A 16335-nucleotide genomic window follows, 5' to 3' on the forward strand; every position below is an offset into this window, starting at 1 on the left:
GCTAAAGAACAAAAAAGGGGCAGTCACACTGCTGGGAGTGTACTATAGACCCCCAAACAGTCAGAGGGAAATAGAAGAGCAAATATGTAGGCAAATTTCTGAGAAGTGCAAAAACAGTAGGGCAGTAATAGTAGGGGATTTCAACTACGCTAATATTAACTGGGATACAATCAATGCTAAAGTTATAGAGGAGGCAGAATTCTTAAATTGCATTCAGGAGAACATTTTTCGCCAGTACGTAGCAAGTTCAACAAGAGGGGTTGGGGGGGGCAGTTCTGGATATAATTTTAGGGAATGAAGCTGGGCAGGTGGAAGGAGTGTCGGCGGGAGAGCATTTTGGTGGTGGTGATCATAATTCAGTTAGATTTAGCATAGTTATGGAAAAGGACAAAGATAGAACAGCAGTAAAGGTTCTAAATTGGGGAAAAGCCAACTTTACTAAGCTGAGAAGTGATTTAGCAAAAGTGGACTGGAAACAGCTACTTGAAGGTAAATCAGTGGGAGGCATTCAAGGAGGAGATTCAAGGGGTTCAGAGTAAACATGTTCCCACAAAAAAAAAGGTGAGACTGTCAAATCTAGAGCCCCTTGGATGACTAGGAGCATACAGGGTAAGATAAGACTAAAAAGGGAAGCTTATGTCAGGCACTGAGCTCTATACTGCAGAAAGCCTAGAGGAGTATAGAAAGTGCAGGGATGAAATTAAAGAGGAAATTAGGAAAGCAAAGAGGGCAAGAAAAAATACTGGCAAGTAAAATTAAGGAAAACCAAAAAATGTTTTATAAATACATAAAGAGCAAGAGGATAACTAAGGAAAGAGTAGGGCCTATTAGATACCAAAAAAGTAACCGATGTGTGGAGGCAGAAGATGTGGGTATGGTTCTTGATGAATACTTTGCATCTGTCTTCACAAAAGAGGGGGACGTGCAGAGATTGTAGTTGAGGAGTAGGAGTGTGAAATATTGGATGGGATAAACATTGTGAGAGAGGAAGTATTAAGGGGTTTAGCATCTTTGAAAGTAGATAAATCATTAGGCCTGGATGAAATGTATCCCAGGGAGGAAATAGCAGAGGCTCTGACCATCATTTTGTAATCCTCCCTGGCTACAAGCATGGTGCCAGAGGACTGGAGGACTGCTAACGTTGTACTGTTATTTAGAAAGGGAGAAAGAGATAGACCAAGTAATTACAGGCCAGTCAGTCTAACCTCGGTAGTGGGCAAACTATTGGAATCAATTCTGAGGGAAAGCATAAATCGTCATTTAGAAAGGCATGGGTTAATCAAGGACAGTCAGCATGGATTTTTTTAAGGGAAGGTTGTGCCTGACTAACTTGAATGAATTTTTTGAGGAGGTAACAAGGAGGGTCATTGAGGGTAACGTGTTTGATGTAGTCTACATGGATTTTAGCAAGGCTTTTGACAAGGTCCCACATGGCAGACTGGTCAGAAAAGTAAAAGCCCATAGGATCCAAGGGAAAGTGGCAAGTTGGATCCAAAATTGACTCAGTGGCAGGAAGCAAAGGGTAATGGTTGATGGGTGTTTTTGTGACTGGAAGGCTCAGTACTAGGTCCCTTGCTTTTTGTGGTATATATTAATGATTTGGACTTGAATGTGGGGGGGCTTGATCAAGAAGTTAGCAGATGATACAAAAATTGGCCGTGTGGCTGATAGTGAGGAGGAAAGCTCTAGCCTGCAGGAAGATATCAATGGACTGGTCAGGTGGGCAGAAAAGTGGCAAATGGAATTCAATCCAGAGAAGTGTGAGGTAATGCATTTGGGGAGGGCAAACAAGGCAAGGGAGTACACAATAAATGGGAGGATACTGAGAGATGTAATGGAACAAAGGGACCTTGGAGTGCATGCCCACAGATTCCCGAAGGTAGCAGGACAGTTAAACAGGCATACAGGATACTTTCCTTTATTAGCTGAGGCATAGACTATAAGAGCAGGGAGGTTATGCTAGAACTGTATAAAACATTGGTTAGGCCACAGCTTGAGTACTGCATACAGTTCTGGTCACCATATTACAGGAAAGATATGATTGCACTAGAGGTTACGGAGGAGATTTACAAGAATGTTGCCAGGGCTGGAGAATTTTAGCTATGAGAAAAGATTGGATAGGCTCGGGTTGTTTTCTTTGGAACAAAGGAAGCTGAGGGGAGATTTAATTGAAGGTATATAAAATTATGACGGGACTAGATAGAGTAGATAGGGAGGACCTATTTTCCTTCGCAGAGGGGTCAGTGACTGGGGACTGGGGGCATAGATTTAAAGTAATTGGTAGAAGGGTTAGAGGGGAGCTGAGGAGAATTTTTTTCACCCAGAGGGTGGTAGGGGTCTGGAACTCACTACCTGAAAGGGTGGTAGATGCAGAAACCCTCAACTCATTTAAAAAGTATTTGGATGTGCACTTGAAGTGCTGTAACCTCCAGGGCTACGGACCAAGTGCTGGAAAGTGGGATTAAGCTGGATAGCTCTTTTACAGCTGGCACGGACACGATGGGCCAAATGGCCTCCTTCTGTGCCGTAACTTTCTATGATTCTATGAATCCTCAGTCTGTAATTAACCTCAGCCAGGATGTCCGTGGGAGTGCTGCAACTGGCCTCAGCACCTTTGAGTTAAGGAGGGGAAAATCAACCAGTGTTTCCACTCCCGATCACTATCCAGTAACCCGTGCTGGAAGTGAGGACGCAATCAGGTTCGCCTATGATGTCCTGAAAAATAGTGCATGATTTTCCTGGGTCCCCTCCATCACTCAAATAGAAAGAGGTTTTCCCAAAACACTGTTAAATAGAAATAATGTAACCTCAATCTCTACAAATCTCGTTACTGAGAATGTGCAAGATGTGCTGCCTAAGACATATAAAGTACCTGCACAAGTAACTTACAATATCTTTATGATATAAGTATTTATGTACCTCCAGCTGGGAAAATGCAAGAGAAAGATTCTAAAATTACGTCATAGCAGCCATATGTAAAATGCTCCTACCTTAACACATCAGTATGATTCTGGTTGCTAGCCTGCCTTCTTTGATGAAAGATCGTCATTTAACGTCAAAGACTCATCGTTAAAAGGTTCACTTGATGGATGGTAGGCTAAACTGCACGTATGTGCTCCCAAAATTTCTGTTTATTAAGATCTCTCACAACATCTTTTAATATTTTTTCATTATTGATAAAGCTACACAGGTTGATACATTACTTGGGAAAATAAACAGTAACACCCAATGTAATTAATGTCTTCATGGAGTGGGGAGTGGGGAGGGTGGGGGTGGGGGTGGGGAATGGAAAGAAGACAAAAGTGGACAGGAATTTTTTATTGGACTGTTCTTGTACACCTCCTGCTGGCTGGGCAACACAGGAGGTGACTTGACAGCTTTATAATACCTAAAAGGAAAAATGAATTAATTGAAAGTTATTTATTTTCCTTAGACTATTGGAAATGCATTTCATATTTAGTTGATTAAGATTTATTCAAATGACTCAGACTGATTTTCAGCATTGCCTTCAATCTTGCTTAGTGTGCTACTGTGTTCTTTTGAAAGTGACTTAGAAGGATAATAAAACGAAAGACAATGGCCCTGAATTTGTTTGGATTTTCCAGTGGACTTTTGCCATAACTCTGGCGGAGTTCACCAGAATGGTTGGAAACTCAGTTTGGGAATTTGCGCCTTCTTGGCCTCGATGCAACCTGACATACACTCAGTGAGGTGAAGCATATTGGCTTCATGAGAGGCGCAAACGGGGCCCATTGGTGGAGGAGAGGGGCAGGGGGTTAGGCCAAGGTTGGGGCCTGTACCCCTGAAGATCATGGAGATTCTTTTTTGAAAATTGTGGCTACATTCTACCACTTTCCGGTGGAGGGGGGGCAGGGGAGAGGGGGCGCCTGGCACCCCACTGGGCTGGCGATCTTCTGTCTGCATTTCTGGGGTGTTTGGTTGGGGGTGGGGGGCTGCAGATGTGTCCCACACCACCGAATACCTGCTCCTGAAAACTACTTCCCCTGAAGATGCGAACTTTGGTGTGTCTATGGCAGAGTTCCATAATGGGTGTAATCCCAGGATTGTGCCCCTGTGAATTTTTGGGTTCTACATAGAAACTCCCGCTCCTCATGGCTCCACAGAAATATTTGCATTTTTTTAAATGTAAGCTATTGGTGATCGGATGTCTTTCAGGCGTACTTTGGCCACAGGACGTTTGGCTCTGAAATCCCGATCGGCCTCCCCTCCCCGTTGCCACTCCACCTGGGACTTAACTTCGGGCCGCTGTTGACGAGGTCAAAATGGCTGTGGAGGCACATCAGGAGCCGGCAGCTTGCCGTTAATGAGGCAAGGCCCAATTGTCAGCCGACCGTGGGCCTCCCAGTTTGGGCACATACTCCATGCAACCATTTCAGGACTGAAAACAGGCCTAAGGCAACTTCCACTCCATTGCACCCACTGGTTCAGATCTTTCTCATTCAGGCTGGTTCCTCCCTGACAGTGGAAGCTGGGGGATATTTGTGGTGATTTTTAGGTTTTTTTTAAATTGCTGTGGCATTTTCCTTTATAATTTTTGGTGCTTTTCCATTTTTCATTGCTTTTTAATGTTACTATCTTTGTTTTTTGATTGCCAAATATAAAGTCCTGATTCATGGAGAAAAGGTCATCGGTGAATTGTACCATCTGTCTACATCACCTCAACTGCACAGTCAGTTACATGCAAATGTTGTCAGCCTTTTCCTAACTTTCAAAATGTGATGGGGGCCGGTGGCTTCAGTCTTTCAATGAATGAGATGTTAAGGCAAAAAGCATTGAAAAGGACGAGGGTTTTCTTTTTCAGAAACAAACAGTAACACAGATTACAAAAACAAATGGAATAACTTTATGAATTTGCACCCCCAGTGCTGAGCTTTGCCTGTTCGGAGCATAAATTGATCAAATTTCCTCTAATATTTTTAGAGAGAGACAAAAGGAATAAATTGTATTCATTTCTATCAATATAATGGTGACTGTCAGTTGGAATAAATGAAACATGACAGACCTGTCAAGGATTCAGACTTCAGAAATCATGAACATTTTAGAACTCTTCCTTCAAGAGCAACCCCTGAAGCTAACATGTTTTTGCTTTTTGGAAGTATTAAAAATGCATCTCTTACACTGCAGTATCCCTGTTGGTGCTCTCATACATAACACTCTTGCAGTGCTCCTAGATCCAAAACCCCCGCCCGCACCCCCTTCTCTCCTGGCCTGAATCCTAGCTTCAGCCCCCAAGCTGAGTTTCTCTTTCAGCCACATATGTTACAGCAGCTCTCAGTCATCTTCTCTTCACCTGATCTACCTATCTGGTAACTATTTCTTACCCATACTTGTTGCTGCATACCCTAGGCTTAACAAAAGATAAAAGATAGAAGTTGACTATGTAAATAATGGGACATTTGTGAGATCCACACAAAGACACTGAGAGACAGACAGAAGAGAGAAAAGAGAGGAAAGTAAAGACTTACAGAAAGAAAAAAGAGCTGGACACAGAGTATAATCGAAATATAATGAGAATAGTGTGAGAGCTATACAGGGAGAGAGAAACAGATAGAGCAGTGCAAAAAGAATTAAAGAGTAGAAGAGAAATGGAGCCATAGTTTCCAGAAGAGATGAAAATATGTTTGGTCTCTGTAACAGCACAGAATATCAACCAGTTTGTTCATAACATATTAATAAACACATCACATCATGCCTACTGACCAATTTTGAAAATTTTTCAAACTATTTTTTCTAGAAACATGTAATCTTAAATATCTGGATAAACTTCAGCAAAACAAATGGGCTTTGGGCAAGTTTGAGTAGTTTGATGTTTCCTGAGATTTGTGTGATTGCCTTTAAACTGACTTTTTGCACTTGTTATTTAGGTAATGCTTACAACACAGGGATTTTATTGAGAACTTTTAAGCAATCAGTCATCATCTTCAGGACAGGAGGCAAGAGGAAAAATTTGGCACAGAAAATTGGTGACAATTCTTATTTTTATTTCTTTGCTTGAATGAGTACTGCTCCCTTCATGCTGCTTGGTGGCAACTGATGTAAACAAATTGTACCTACTAACCTGAACAAATATATTTGAGTAATTACTGGAAAAGTAAAGGAATATTATAGCAATACAGTCCACAAAAGCAATCAGCATGCTTGTGTACTACAGATTAGATTTGCTTAGAGATGTAACTTTAAGTAGGTGCTGGTGTGCTGTATGTTTCAGTAGTCTGTCTAGCTTTCCTTCAGAGAGTATGGGTGCTGCTGATTCTCTGCTAACCAAGCAACATTAACTCAAAGGTCAGATGGGAGACATTTCAAATAAACATTGGTGAGCCCCTCCAGGACATTGATCTTCCACTAGACATGGGCTCTTTCTCAAATACCCTAACCTATTGCTGCTTACAATTAATTATTTTTTCTTCTTTCATTCCTTTCTTCATTGTTTTTCTTTCTTTCCTTCCCTCCCTCCTTTTTTCCCTGCACTTCTCCCACTTGCTTTCACGTGCAAGAATGACATCTGTTGGACAGGGAGTGCTTTCAAGATGTGGGATCTATGGAGATGAAAAGAAAGAATAGAAATTGGGGTTTGTACCAATATTCAGATATTCTATTATTTGCTTATGGGGTAAATTTTCATCTTTACAGCATGGGCGGTAATCTGACAGAGAGGATCACTCGCTCGTTATAGAACCTGCCCACTTTTAATTCCATTAACAATATGCACGATCTACAGCATGCACTTCAGCAGCTTGCAATGTGACTTTGATAGCACCTCCCAGCTATGTGACCTCTACCACCAAGAAGGACAAGAGCAGTAATGTTGTGGGAATGTCATCACGTGCAAAGTAGAGAGGAACTTGCAGACCATCCTGACTAGGATATATGCTGCCATTCTTTCATCATTTTGGGTCAATATCCTAGAATTCTCTACCTAATACCATTATGGGAGCAGCATCACCACGAGGACTCCAGCAGTTCAAGGAGAAGCCCGCTACCACCTTCTCAGGGCAACTAGGGGTGGTCAATAAATGCAGCCTTTCCAGTGTCACCTATATTCCAAGAACAAACAAGTACATTTAAATTTATTTTAAAAAATTATTTAATAAATTATTTAATAAATAAAATAAAAGCAAACAAATTTTAAAAATGGAGTATTACACTGTTTATCCCACTGTCCTCATAATACATCCTTTACCTGTACTAGATACATGCATATAAAACCAGCTACATACAATTACTATTATATTCAAAAAAAATTGCAATACTCTGCAAAAAAGAAGTTCTATTATTGTCCCTTCCAGTTACATGATTGTGAAAGAGTAGAGAATTTAGAATAATGCTTGTATAATCCCATTTCCATCCAAATAAAAAACATTGTGGTATTTGCAAAATATAGAAACTCACTGCTCCCAATGGTTCAGCAGGTAAATGCATTGCCCAGCGTGGTAAAAGAAAGGAAACATTTTACATTTCTATCATGATCTTATCATGTCCTTAGGATGTCCCAAAATGATTCACAGTCAATGTTGTTCTTATGGTACAGTTGATTTCAGGAAAGTGATGTTGTTAGATTATTGTGTAACTAATCACTTTGCTAAATTGGTTATTAATATTTTCTGCAGCTTTGATAATCAACAGATCTTAGCACACATATACTGCAGTATTACTTTAATATGTACGGTCCTGCTTTTTATACTTTTTAAAAAATTCGTTCATGGGGTGTGGGCATCGCTGGCGAGGCCAGCATTTATTGCCCATCCCTAATTGCCCTTGAGAAGGTGGTGGTGAGCCGCCTTCTTGAACCGCTGCAGTCCGTGTGGTGAAGGTTCACCCACAGTGCTGTTAGGAAGGGAGTTCCAGGATTTTGACCCAGCGACGATGAAGGAACGGCGATATATTTCCAAGTCGGGATGGTGTGTGACTTGGAGGGGAATGTGCAGGTGGTGTTGTTCCCATGTGCCTGCTGTCCTTGTTCTTCTAGGTGATAGAGGTCGTGGGTTTGGGAGGTGCTGTTGAAGAAGCCTTGGCGAGTTGCTGCAGTGCATCCTGTGGATGGTACGCACTGCAGCCACTGTGCGCCAGTGATGAAGGGAGTGAACGTTTAGGCTGGTGGATGGGCTGCCAATCAAGCGGGCTGCTTTGTACTGAATGGTGTCGAATTTCTTGAGTGTTGTTGGAGCTGCGCTCATCCAGGCAAGTGGAGAGTATTCCATCACACTCCTGACTTGTGCCTTGTAGATGGTGGAAAGACTTTGGGGAGTCAGGAGGTGAGTCACTCGCCACAGAATACCCAGCCTCTGACCTGCTCTTGTAGCCACAGTATTTATATGGCTGGTCCAGTTAAGTTTCTGGTCCATGGTGACCCCCAAGATGTTGATGGTGGGGGATTCGGCGATGGTAATGCTGTTGAATGTCAAGGGGAGATGGTTAGACTCTCTCTTGTTGGAGATGGTCATTGCCTGGCACTTGTCTGGCACGAATGTTACTTGCCACTAATGAGCCCAAGCCTGGATGTTGTCCAGGTCTTGCTGCATACGGCATGAACTGATTCATTATCTGAGGGGTTGCGAATGGAAATGAACACTGTGCAATCATTAACGAACATCCCCATTTCTGACCTTATAATGGAGGGAAGATCATTGATGAAGCAGCTGAAGATGGTTGGGCCTAGGACACTGCCCTGAGGAACTCCTGCAGCAATGTCTTAAGAAGTACTAAAGAGTTTTGCTTCCTAATTTTAAGGAATGGCATTAATATGCTTTAAAAAAAAGTCTGTTATCTTTAAAAAAAGGGCTAATCTATAGAAAACATTGGAGACCTCTCCTAATCGTTCTCTCCTAATCGTTCTCTCTGCTAACTATAGTTCAGTAAATTCCTTGAAAAACTCCAGTTGTCACTTTGATATTTCCATTTGCACCACTGTCATTCCTTGTGTCTGTAAATAAACATTCCATAGTTAAAACATGCTCTCACCATGCAAAAGCATTCAAAAGATTAAAAGATGAATGGAGCTTACATGTTCATTCTACTGTGCAGTGGATTTGCAAATTAAGTGGATGGGGATAACTGTAAGCATGTGCACACAAAACACGTATGTGACGAAGCAACTCTCATTAGCAAAGGTAGAAAGGGAAAACCGTTTTAGTGTGACCACTGTCCATTCATTAAAAGGATCCAATCAATGTAAATCTCCCATCAGTAATGCTCAAACATAGAAACAGAGAAAATAGGAGCAAGAGTAGGCCATTCGGCCCTGCTCCACCATTCAAAATGATCATGGCTGATCGTCTAACTCAGTACCCTGTTCCCGCTTTTTCCCCATATCCCTTGATCCCTTTAGCATTAAGAAATATATCTATCTCCTTCTTGAATACATCTAATGACTCTGCCTCCAGTGCCTTCTGTGGTAGAAAATTCCACAGGTTCACCACCCTCTGAGCGAAGAAGTTTCTCCTCGTCTCGGTTCTAAATGGCATACCCCATATCCTGAGACTGTGACCCCTGGTTCTGGACTCCCCATCCATCGGGAACATCCTCCCTGAATCTAGTCTGTCTAGTCCTGTTAGAATTTTATATATTTCGATGAGATCAGCTCTCATTCTTCTAAACTCTAGTGAATATAGGCCTAGTCGACCCAATCTCTCCTCATACGTCAGTCCTGCCATCCCAGGAATCAGTCTGGTAAATCTTCGTTGCACTCCCTCCATGGCAAGGACATCCTTCCTCTGATAAGGAGACCAAAACTGCACACAATACTCCAGATGTGGACTCACCAAGGCCTTGTATAACTGCAGTAGGACATCCCTGTACCTGTACTCAAATCCCCTTGCAATGAAGGCCAACAAACCATTCGCCTTCCTATCCGCTTGCTGCAAGTACCATAATGGAATGCATCATGAAGACATTTGATTATAAGTCATCATAAGTTGTTCTAACTTCATATTAATTATTAGGGAGGCCAAAAGTGAATTTTCTGTGCAGTTTTGGGCACATATCTTCAAAAAAATGATTTTCTTGAAAGAATTCAGGAAGCGCCAAAAAAATGGAGAAAAAACCTTACGCCAATTTAGGAAAAAACTTTGTAAGCTGCGAAGGTGATCGAACAAGCTCCAGGAGACCATGGTGACTAGGTGACCCGCCTGTCTTCTATACGTAGATGTTTGCGACTCTCAGGAACTTGTCAACTCCCTTTTGAAAGCCTGCAGTGAATTAGGACTAAAAGCACATGCCAGCAATTTATTTCCAGAGGTTGACGACTCTTTTTTAAAAAGTACCTTCTCGCATCTAACCTAGTTCTTTGCTTTTGTAGCTTATACTTGAGTACTCTGCTTCTCCCTAACCTATATAGCTTAAATCCTCTTGGACCGAGTATAACCTTTCATTATTTTAAAAACCTCATTCAAATCTCCTCGACACTTTTCTAAAGTAAAAAGTCCCAGCTCGTTAAGCTGATCGTGGCAACAGAGGGCCTTAAAACTAGGTATTAATATAGTGGTCTTCCTCTGAACCTTTAGGTAGGTGGCAACCAAATTGTAGGCATTCAAAGAGGGAACTTTGGAAGAGGTGAGCACAGAGCTGAGTAGCAACAATGTGTTCAAGAACATTGGACAGGAAAGGAAGATTAGACATAGGCTATCAGTTTGAATGGACGGAAGGGTTTGTGGGGTCTTATGAGGTGGGAAGCAATGGCAATTTTACAGGGGAGCAAGACAGTGTTATGCAAAGGAATTGTCAACGATGTTGGCATGCATTAGAGCAAGGAGAAGAGTATTCAGAGGAATTGAGCCTAATGGGGATGGTGAAGGAGATGGGGGAGAAAGCAACAATATTGAAATATAATATAGATAAGACAAAAAGTTTCTTGGTACGTCTCAACAAGAACAAAGCTGAGAAGAAGCATAACTGACCTATTCAAGTCCAATATTAGCACAAGTGTTTTGGACCAGCCAATCATGCAATTTACACTAGGAAATGTCAAAGGCAAGATAGAACAAATATTTGGGTAAGACAAGTGGACATCGCTCCTATGGGTGATATCATGCCCTGGCTTAGTGGTAGCACACTCGCCTATGAGTTAGAAGATTGTGAGTTCAGGTCCCACTCCGGAGAATTGAGCACAAAATCTGGGCTGACACTCTAGTGCAGCACTGAGGACAATGGGTGCCGTCTTTTGGATGAGACAGTAAACCGAAGCCCTGTCTGCCCTCTCAAATGGACGTGAAAGATCCCATGGTGCTATTTCAATGAAAAGCAGGTAAGTTCTCCCCGGTATCCTGGTCAACATTTATCCCTTAGCTGACATCACTAAAACAGATTATCTGGTCATTATCTCATTGCTGTTTGCGGGATCTTGCTGAGTGCAAATTGGCTGCCACATTTCCTACTTTACAACAGTGACTACACTTCAAAAAGTACTTTGGCGCTTTGGGATGTCCTAAGGTCATGAAAGGTGTTATATAAATGCAAGTCTTCCTTTCTTTATGGAAGGATAAAATCCATAATAATATGGGCAAACTAATATGCAGAGAGAAGGGACAGGTGCAGCCCCTTCCTCCCCCTACAATTTTTTAAAAACATTTTTCTAAAAATATATAAGAATCATTATTTAAAATGTTTTTGAGTCAGGAAACCTGAAAGAAGACCAAATTGAGCAAGAGGTTTACAACCTCAGTTACAAAATCATTTCATTCAGTAATCTATAAATGCAACATATCCAATTTTGAAATTAATACATATCACAGTTGGGCTCAATTTGAATACAGATGTCTGGGTGCATTCGGGCAGTGGGGGGGTGACAAAGAAAATCGTGATCTTCTGGAGCGGGCAGGAATCCCGGCTCCAACATGCTGAAGAACGCGCACGACCCAGAGTCATCTGGGTGTGTGCGCCGTTCCCGAACTCGGAAGTCCTGGCGGGACGATATTTAAACCAACAATTCAAGTACTTAAAGTACTTGAACTGTGCATGAATGTAATTAATTATGCTAGCAAGCGAAACACGTGAAACACGCCATGGCGAAGGAGTTGTGTTTCAGCCGGCAGCCATTTGGACATTTAAATGCGTGTTTGACAGATGGGGATAAAAGGTGAGTTATTGCAGCAGGGCACTCAGTTCTCTCAGACTAACTTTTGGCTGGGAGATCTTTGTGTTCAGACTGAAAATTCTTGGTTTCCAATCAGAATTGTTCTGTTTACACGTATTTACCAACTTTTCAGACCCCCTCAAACTGACACCATCAGGAATGGGGGGGGGAGGGGCGCAATGGCTGCCCGCGAACGAGCAACATCACCAGCCTCGCCAGGCACGGTGTGTACTTCCGCCACTTGGAGCTCCACAACACAATGCTGTGCCACAGGCACCTGTACAAGAACAGAGAGGGAGCAACGTCGCAGGAGGCACTACCCTCGTCAGAGGGTCTACAGACCGAGACTCAGCTTCCTGGACCTCTCTGGGGAGTAGTGCATATGGAAGCTGAGAGTGAGTCACCAGGTGGTCGCAGACACCTGCAGCCTCCTTCATGCCGAGCTGCTCCGAGCTGGGTGTGGGGGCATCTCATTACCTGTCGCAGTTAAAGTGAGCACTGCCCTCAACTTGTTTAAAAATATGACAGTCTGTCAGACACCCTTGTGCATACCCTTCGTGATCACAAATCCTTAGCCTTTCTCTTCCTGTCGCTTCTACGTGGTGCATCCCCTGTGGCTGCAGCAGAGGTAGTGGCAGGTTGCTCTTGTCCATGGCCAGACTGCTTAGATGCTTTCAGCCTATGTCCTCTGGGTTTTGGAGCACGTGAGGGCCCCTTGAAAGATTGATCCACCTGCACCTGTGCAGGGGCAGACTCGACCACCTGGAGAAGAGGCAGCATTGCGGGTACTGGTTGAGAGGGAGGCAACAGTGAGAGGTGGGAGCGCATTGAGTGGTGTCCCCACTTCCATGTCCCCTTTCGCCATCATCCCTCTCCTGGACCTGGCCCACATCACTCCTACCACCCTGCTGGACAGCAGTTTGGAGGATATGTGTGATGCCTTGTAAGGCCACTTCTAAAGTATCTGTCAGCCTGTTTAAGGCAGCAGAATGTTGTTCACCCTGAGTCCGCACGACTGTTGTCAGGGCCTGAATGGACTCATTTGTGAGCCGTGCTTGAAGCTCAGCGGAGGCTAGCCTTCTCTCCATCGTGGACATTCCTGCACTTACCTGCAACACTATCTCAGACATTTTCGCAGTTCCCTGTGACACTATCTCAGACATTTCCGCAGTTCCCTGTGACACTATCTCAGACATTTCAGCAGTTACCTGTGACACTATCTCAGACAGTTGCTCACGTCCCTGTGACACTATCTCAGAGATTCCCTCAAGTACCTGTGCCACCATTCCACTAATGCAGGAGTTGGACTCCTCCATCCTCTGGGCTATTGTGGAGAGTGTGCATGACACCTGTTCCAGTACCTCGCAAATGTGCTGCTGTCCCTCGATCGTTCTCCTTTTAAAGGATGGTCCCCTGGGTTCAGTATCTGCATCCAGCTGAGCAGAACCTGGAGAGGAGTGCGCCCACCGACACGGACTCTCCACAGCTGCCCCCTCCACCAGTGTCTGCTCGTGTCCACTTGCGTGTGGTGACTCACCAGGTGCCAATCCAACTAACTGACTACTAGGACCTACTGAGATGTGAATATCTACACTGGTGGACGGCTCGCTATGATGTGATGGTGCGCCCTCAGAGGCCGGCAGGTGCTCTGAGGAGTCGCCCTCTTCTGTCACTGCAGTTGTTGAAGGGCCTGTAAGAGAACAGAAGGCAATATTAAGCATCATCACAGATGTGTCATGTTGCGATGAGCATACTGAGGTGTTTAACATGCCAATCATTGTTAACATCAATTCAGGTTGTGTGTGATGAATGTTAAAGTTGTGTCACCAGATGTTTATGGGGTGCCAATCTCGGCGTCCCTCACGGACAGGCACCCGAGGGTGCAGCTGATCTACAGGGCATCCTCCTCCACAGCTGTAAGGACCACTATTTGTTGTGGCCCCCCTTCAGTCCTGGCCCTCTTATGTGCATTTTGCGCTCTCTTCTAGGAGGGGAGAAAGTACCGACGTGTGAGTGAGTGATGGTGAAGTGGCCAACCGATGAATTCATTGTTTGGGTGAGGCTAACCATAAAAGAGATGCATCAGAGGGTGAGTATCAGACAGAGACATCACATTGGATCAGGATTGGGTTGAGTGGTAGTGGTGGGGTCACAAATGGGGAGGTGAGGAAGTGCTCAGGAAATGCAGGTAAGTTGAGGAATTGTTGCTGCTGCTGGTGGCCGAGTAAAATAGTTCCCTCCTCCTCCTCACCCCGGCTAGTAGCACCTGAAGCGAGGCATCAATGAATCTTGGAGCAGCCTTGCCCCTGTGCTGCTCCATTTTGCCTTTTTTTTTATTCGTTCACGGGATGTGGGCGTCGCTGGCGAGGCCAGCATTTATTGCCCATCCCTAATTGCCCTTGAGAAGGTGGTGGTGAGCCGCCTTCTTGAACCGCTGCAGTCCGTGTGGTGACGGTTCTCCCACAGTGCTGTTAGGAAGGGAGTTCCAGGATTTTGACCCAGCGATAATGAAGGAACGGCGATATATTTCCAAGTCGGGATGGTGTGTGACTTGGAGGGGAACGTGCAGGTGGTGTTGTTCCCTTGTGCCTGCTGCTCTTGTCCTTCTAGATGCTTTCTTGGTCTTTGCATCGGCAAAATCCATTGGAGCAATGGCCCTTTAAATCCAGATGCTCCAGCTGACACCCTGCCATGCGGGTGCGCAGTCCGCCCACTGCGCAGCTTTTGGTTGGCAAACCCAGAAACAAGATTAATGGCCACCAATTAAGTTGCGATCGCGTGGGGAACGGTAAGTTTTTATTATTCGGTTTGCCGCGTACCCATTGCCCCCCCACCTCCCTGCTGCCATCCCACCACCTTTTAAAATTGAGCCCATTATGTTTTTGCCATTGTTTCCTTTACAGATTCTTCTTTAAGTGGGTATTTTTACACTGCTCATTGGGGCACAATGAATCCCTACACCTTTCAAACTACACCTCCACATATGTATCACTTGGGAGGTTTAGGCCGAGCTATCAGTTCAATCCCATGACAGGAGCAGAGGGTGGCGAATATTAGTAAAATATATCCACATTTAGGAAGCATCAGGGTAAATGGGACCAGCGAATTGGAGCTTCAACTCAAGTAATTGCAAACTCTTATTTCGCTGTATATGAAATTTAAAATAGTCTTTTACCTGCAGTTGAATCCGTTGGGATTACTAGCTGTGGGAGACTGATTGCTTTCTCCTAGTGCTATATTTATCAATCCTTCTGGCCATAAAAGGTCGGGACTCTGGCTTTTACATTCCACTGACGGGAGACATTATTTTTGTACTGAACCCTGGAGTTGAGTCTGCAGCCTTCTTCCTCCCATTGCTTTCCCTGATTCACCATACTGAGCCTTATCGCTGGCATTTACATCAAAACCCCAACAAACATTTGACATTTGGTAAGTCCTCTTGGTTCTGAATACGTTTAGCAGGAGTTTATGGCAGTTCTGTGATTTAAAATTTGTTTTTTTTCGTCAAAAGTGTAAGGTCCCGCTAGCAGCTGACTGGTGCAGTTCTAAATGTGCTCTCAACAAATAGCTCAAGGGACGATCTCGCTCAGAAACACGGATTTAGATTATTAATCGGTGTTTAGGTCGGGTTTATATTCAATAAAAGAACAAGTTTAGAAACCTGGAATGAACTGATATTTATTTTTAAATGAAGAGAATGTGGTTGGATATTAACATTTTTGCCAGAATAATTTCTACGGAGATCTTGAAATAAAAATTTGAACACAGAGGAATAGACTGCTTGGTGAAAAAATTGCTGCATCTAACGCAAAACGTTAAATTTGCAGTGAAGTTGTGATTATTGTAAAGGATTATCAGCGCGACCAGTCACTCACATGGGGTTCAGTTAATACCATCGAGGGTCATTCCAATTAATTCGAATATAACTCATTTTATTTTAAACAAGTTTGTATATATACATTAACAAGCTTGTTTATACTTTCCAAATATGCAGCAGTTTTTAAGGCGTTTACATTTCCTATCATTTTTTATTCTAATTTATTTATTATACGAATACGTTGTTTCATATTGTTGGCTACTGAATAAATCTTTGAAAACGTAGCTGCGGTGTTTTAAATGTTATTTGCTTCTGTCATCCAAGGATCAGACCATAAGGAGATAAAATAAAACGGGCTGCCAGATGGGGAGTGCCGATATATTGGCACTAGCCCACTTGCTCCCCTCTGTACGCTACGCGCTAGCAGCCA

At 43.5% G+C, this 16335-nt stretch overlaps 1 protein-coding gene across 4 annotated transcripts in view; it reads left to right on the forward strand.

The window, feature by feature from the left end:
• The first annotated feature begins 15394 nt into the window (after positions 1 to 15394).
• Positions 15395 to 16335, forward strand: part of LOC137313965 (myomesin-1-like) — a 133632-nt gene continuing 132691 nt past the window's right edge. For 2 of the 4 annotated variants that reach the window (XM_067979657.1, XM_067979666.1), the window contains exon 1: positions 15395 to 15517. The gene's annotated coding sequence lies outside the window, so the exon portion shown is untranslated. The remainder of the gene's footprint in view (positions 15518 to 16335) is intronic. The other 2 variants (XM_067979668.1, XM_067979675.1) reach the window with 1 other exon arrangement.

Source organism: Heptranchias perlo, chromosome 3 (assembly GCF_035084215.1).
Source record: "Heptranchias perlo isolate sHepPer1 chromosome 3, sHepPer1.hap1, whole genome shotgun sequence".
In the NCBI taxonomy this organism is placed as follows: Eukaryota; Metazoa; Chordata; class Chondrichthyes; order Hexanchiformes; family Hexanchidae; genus Heptranchias; species Heptranchias perlo.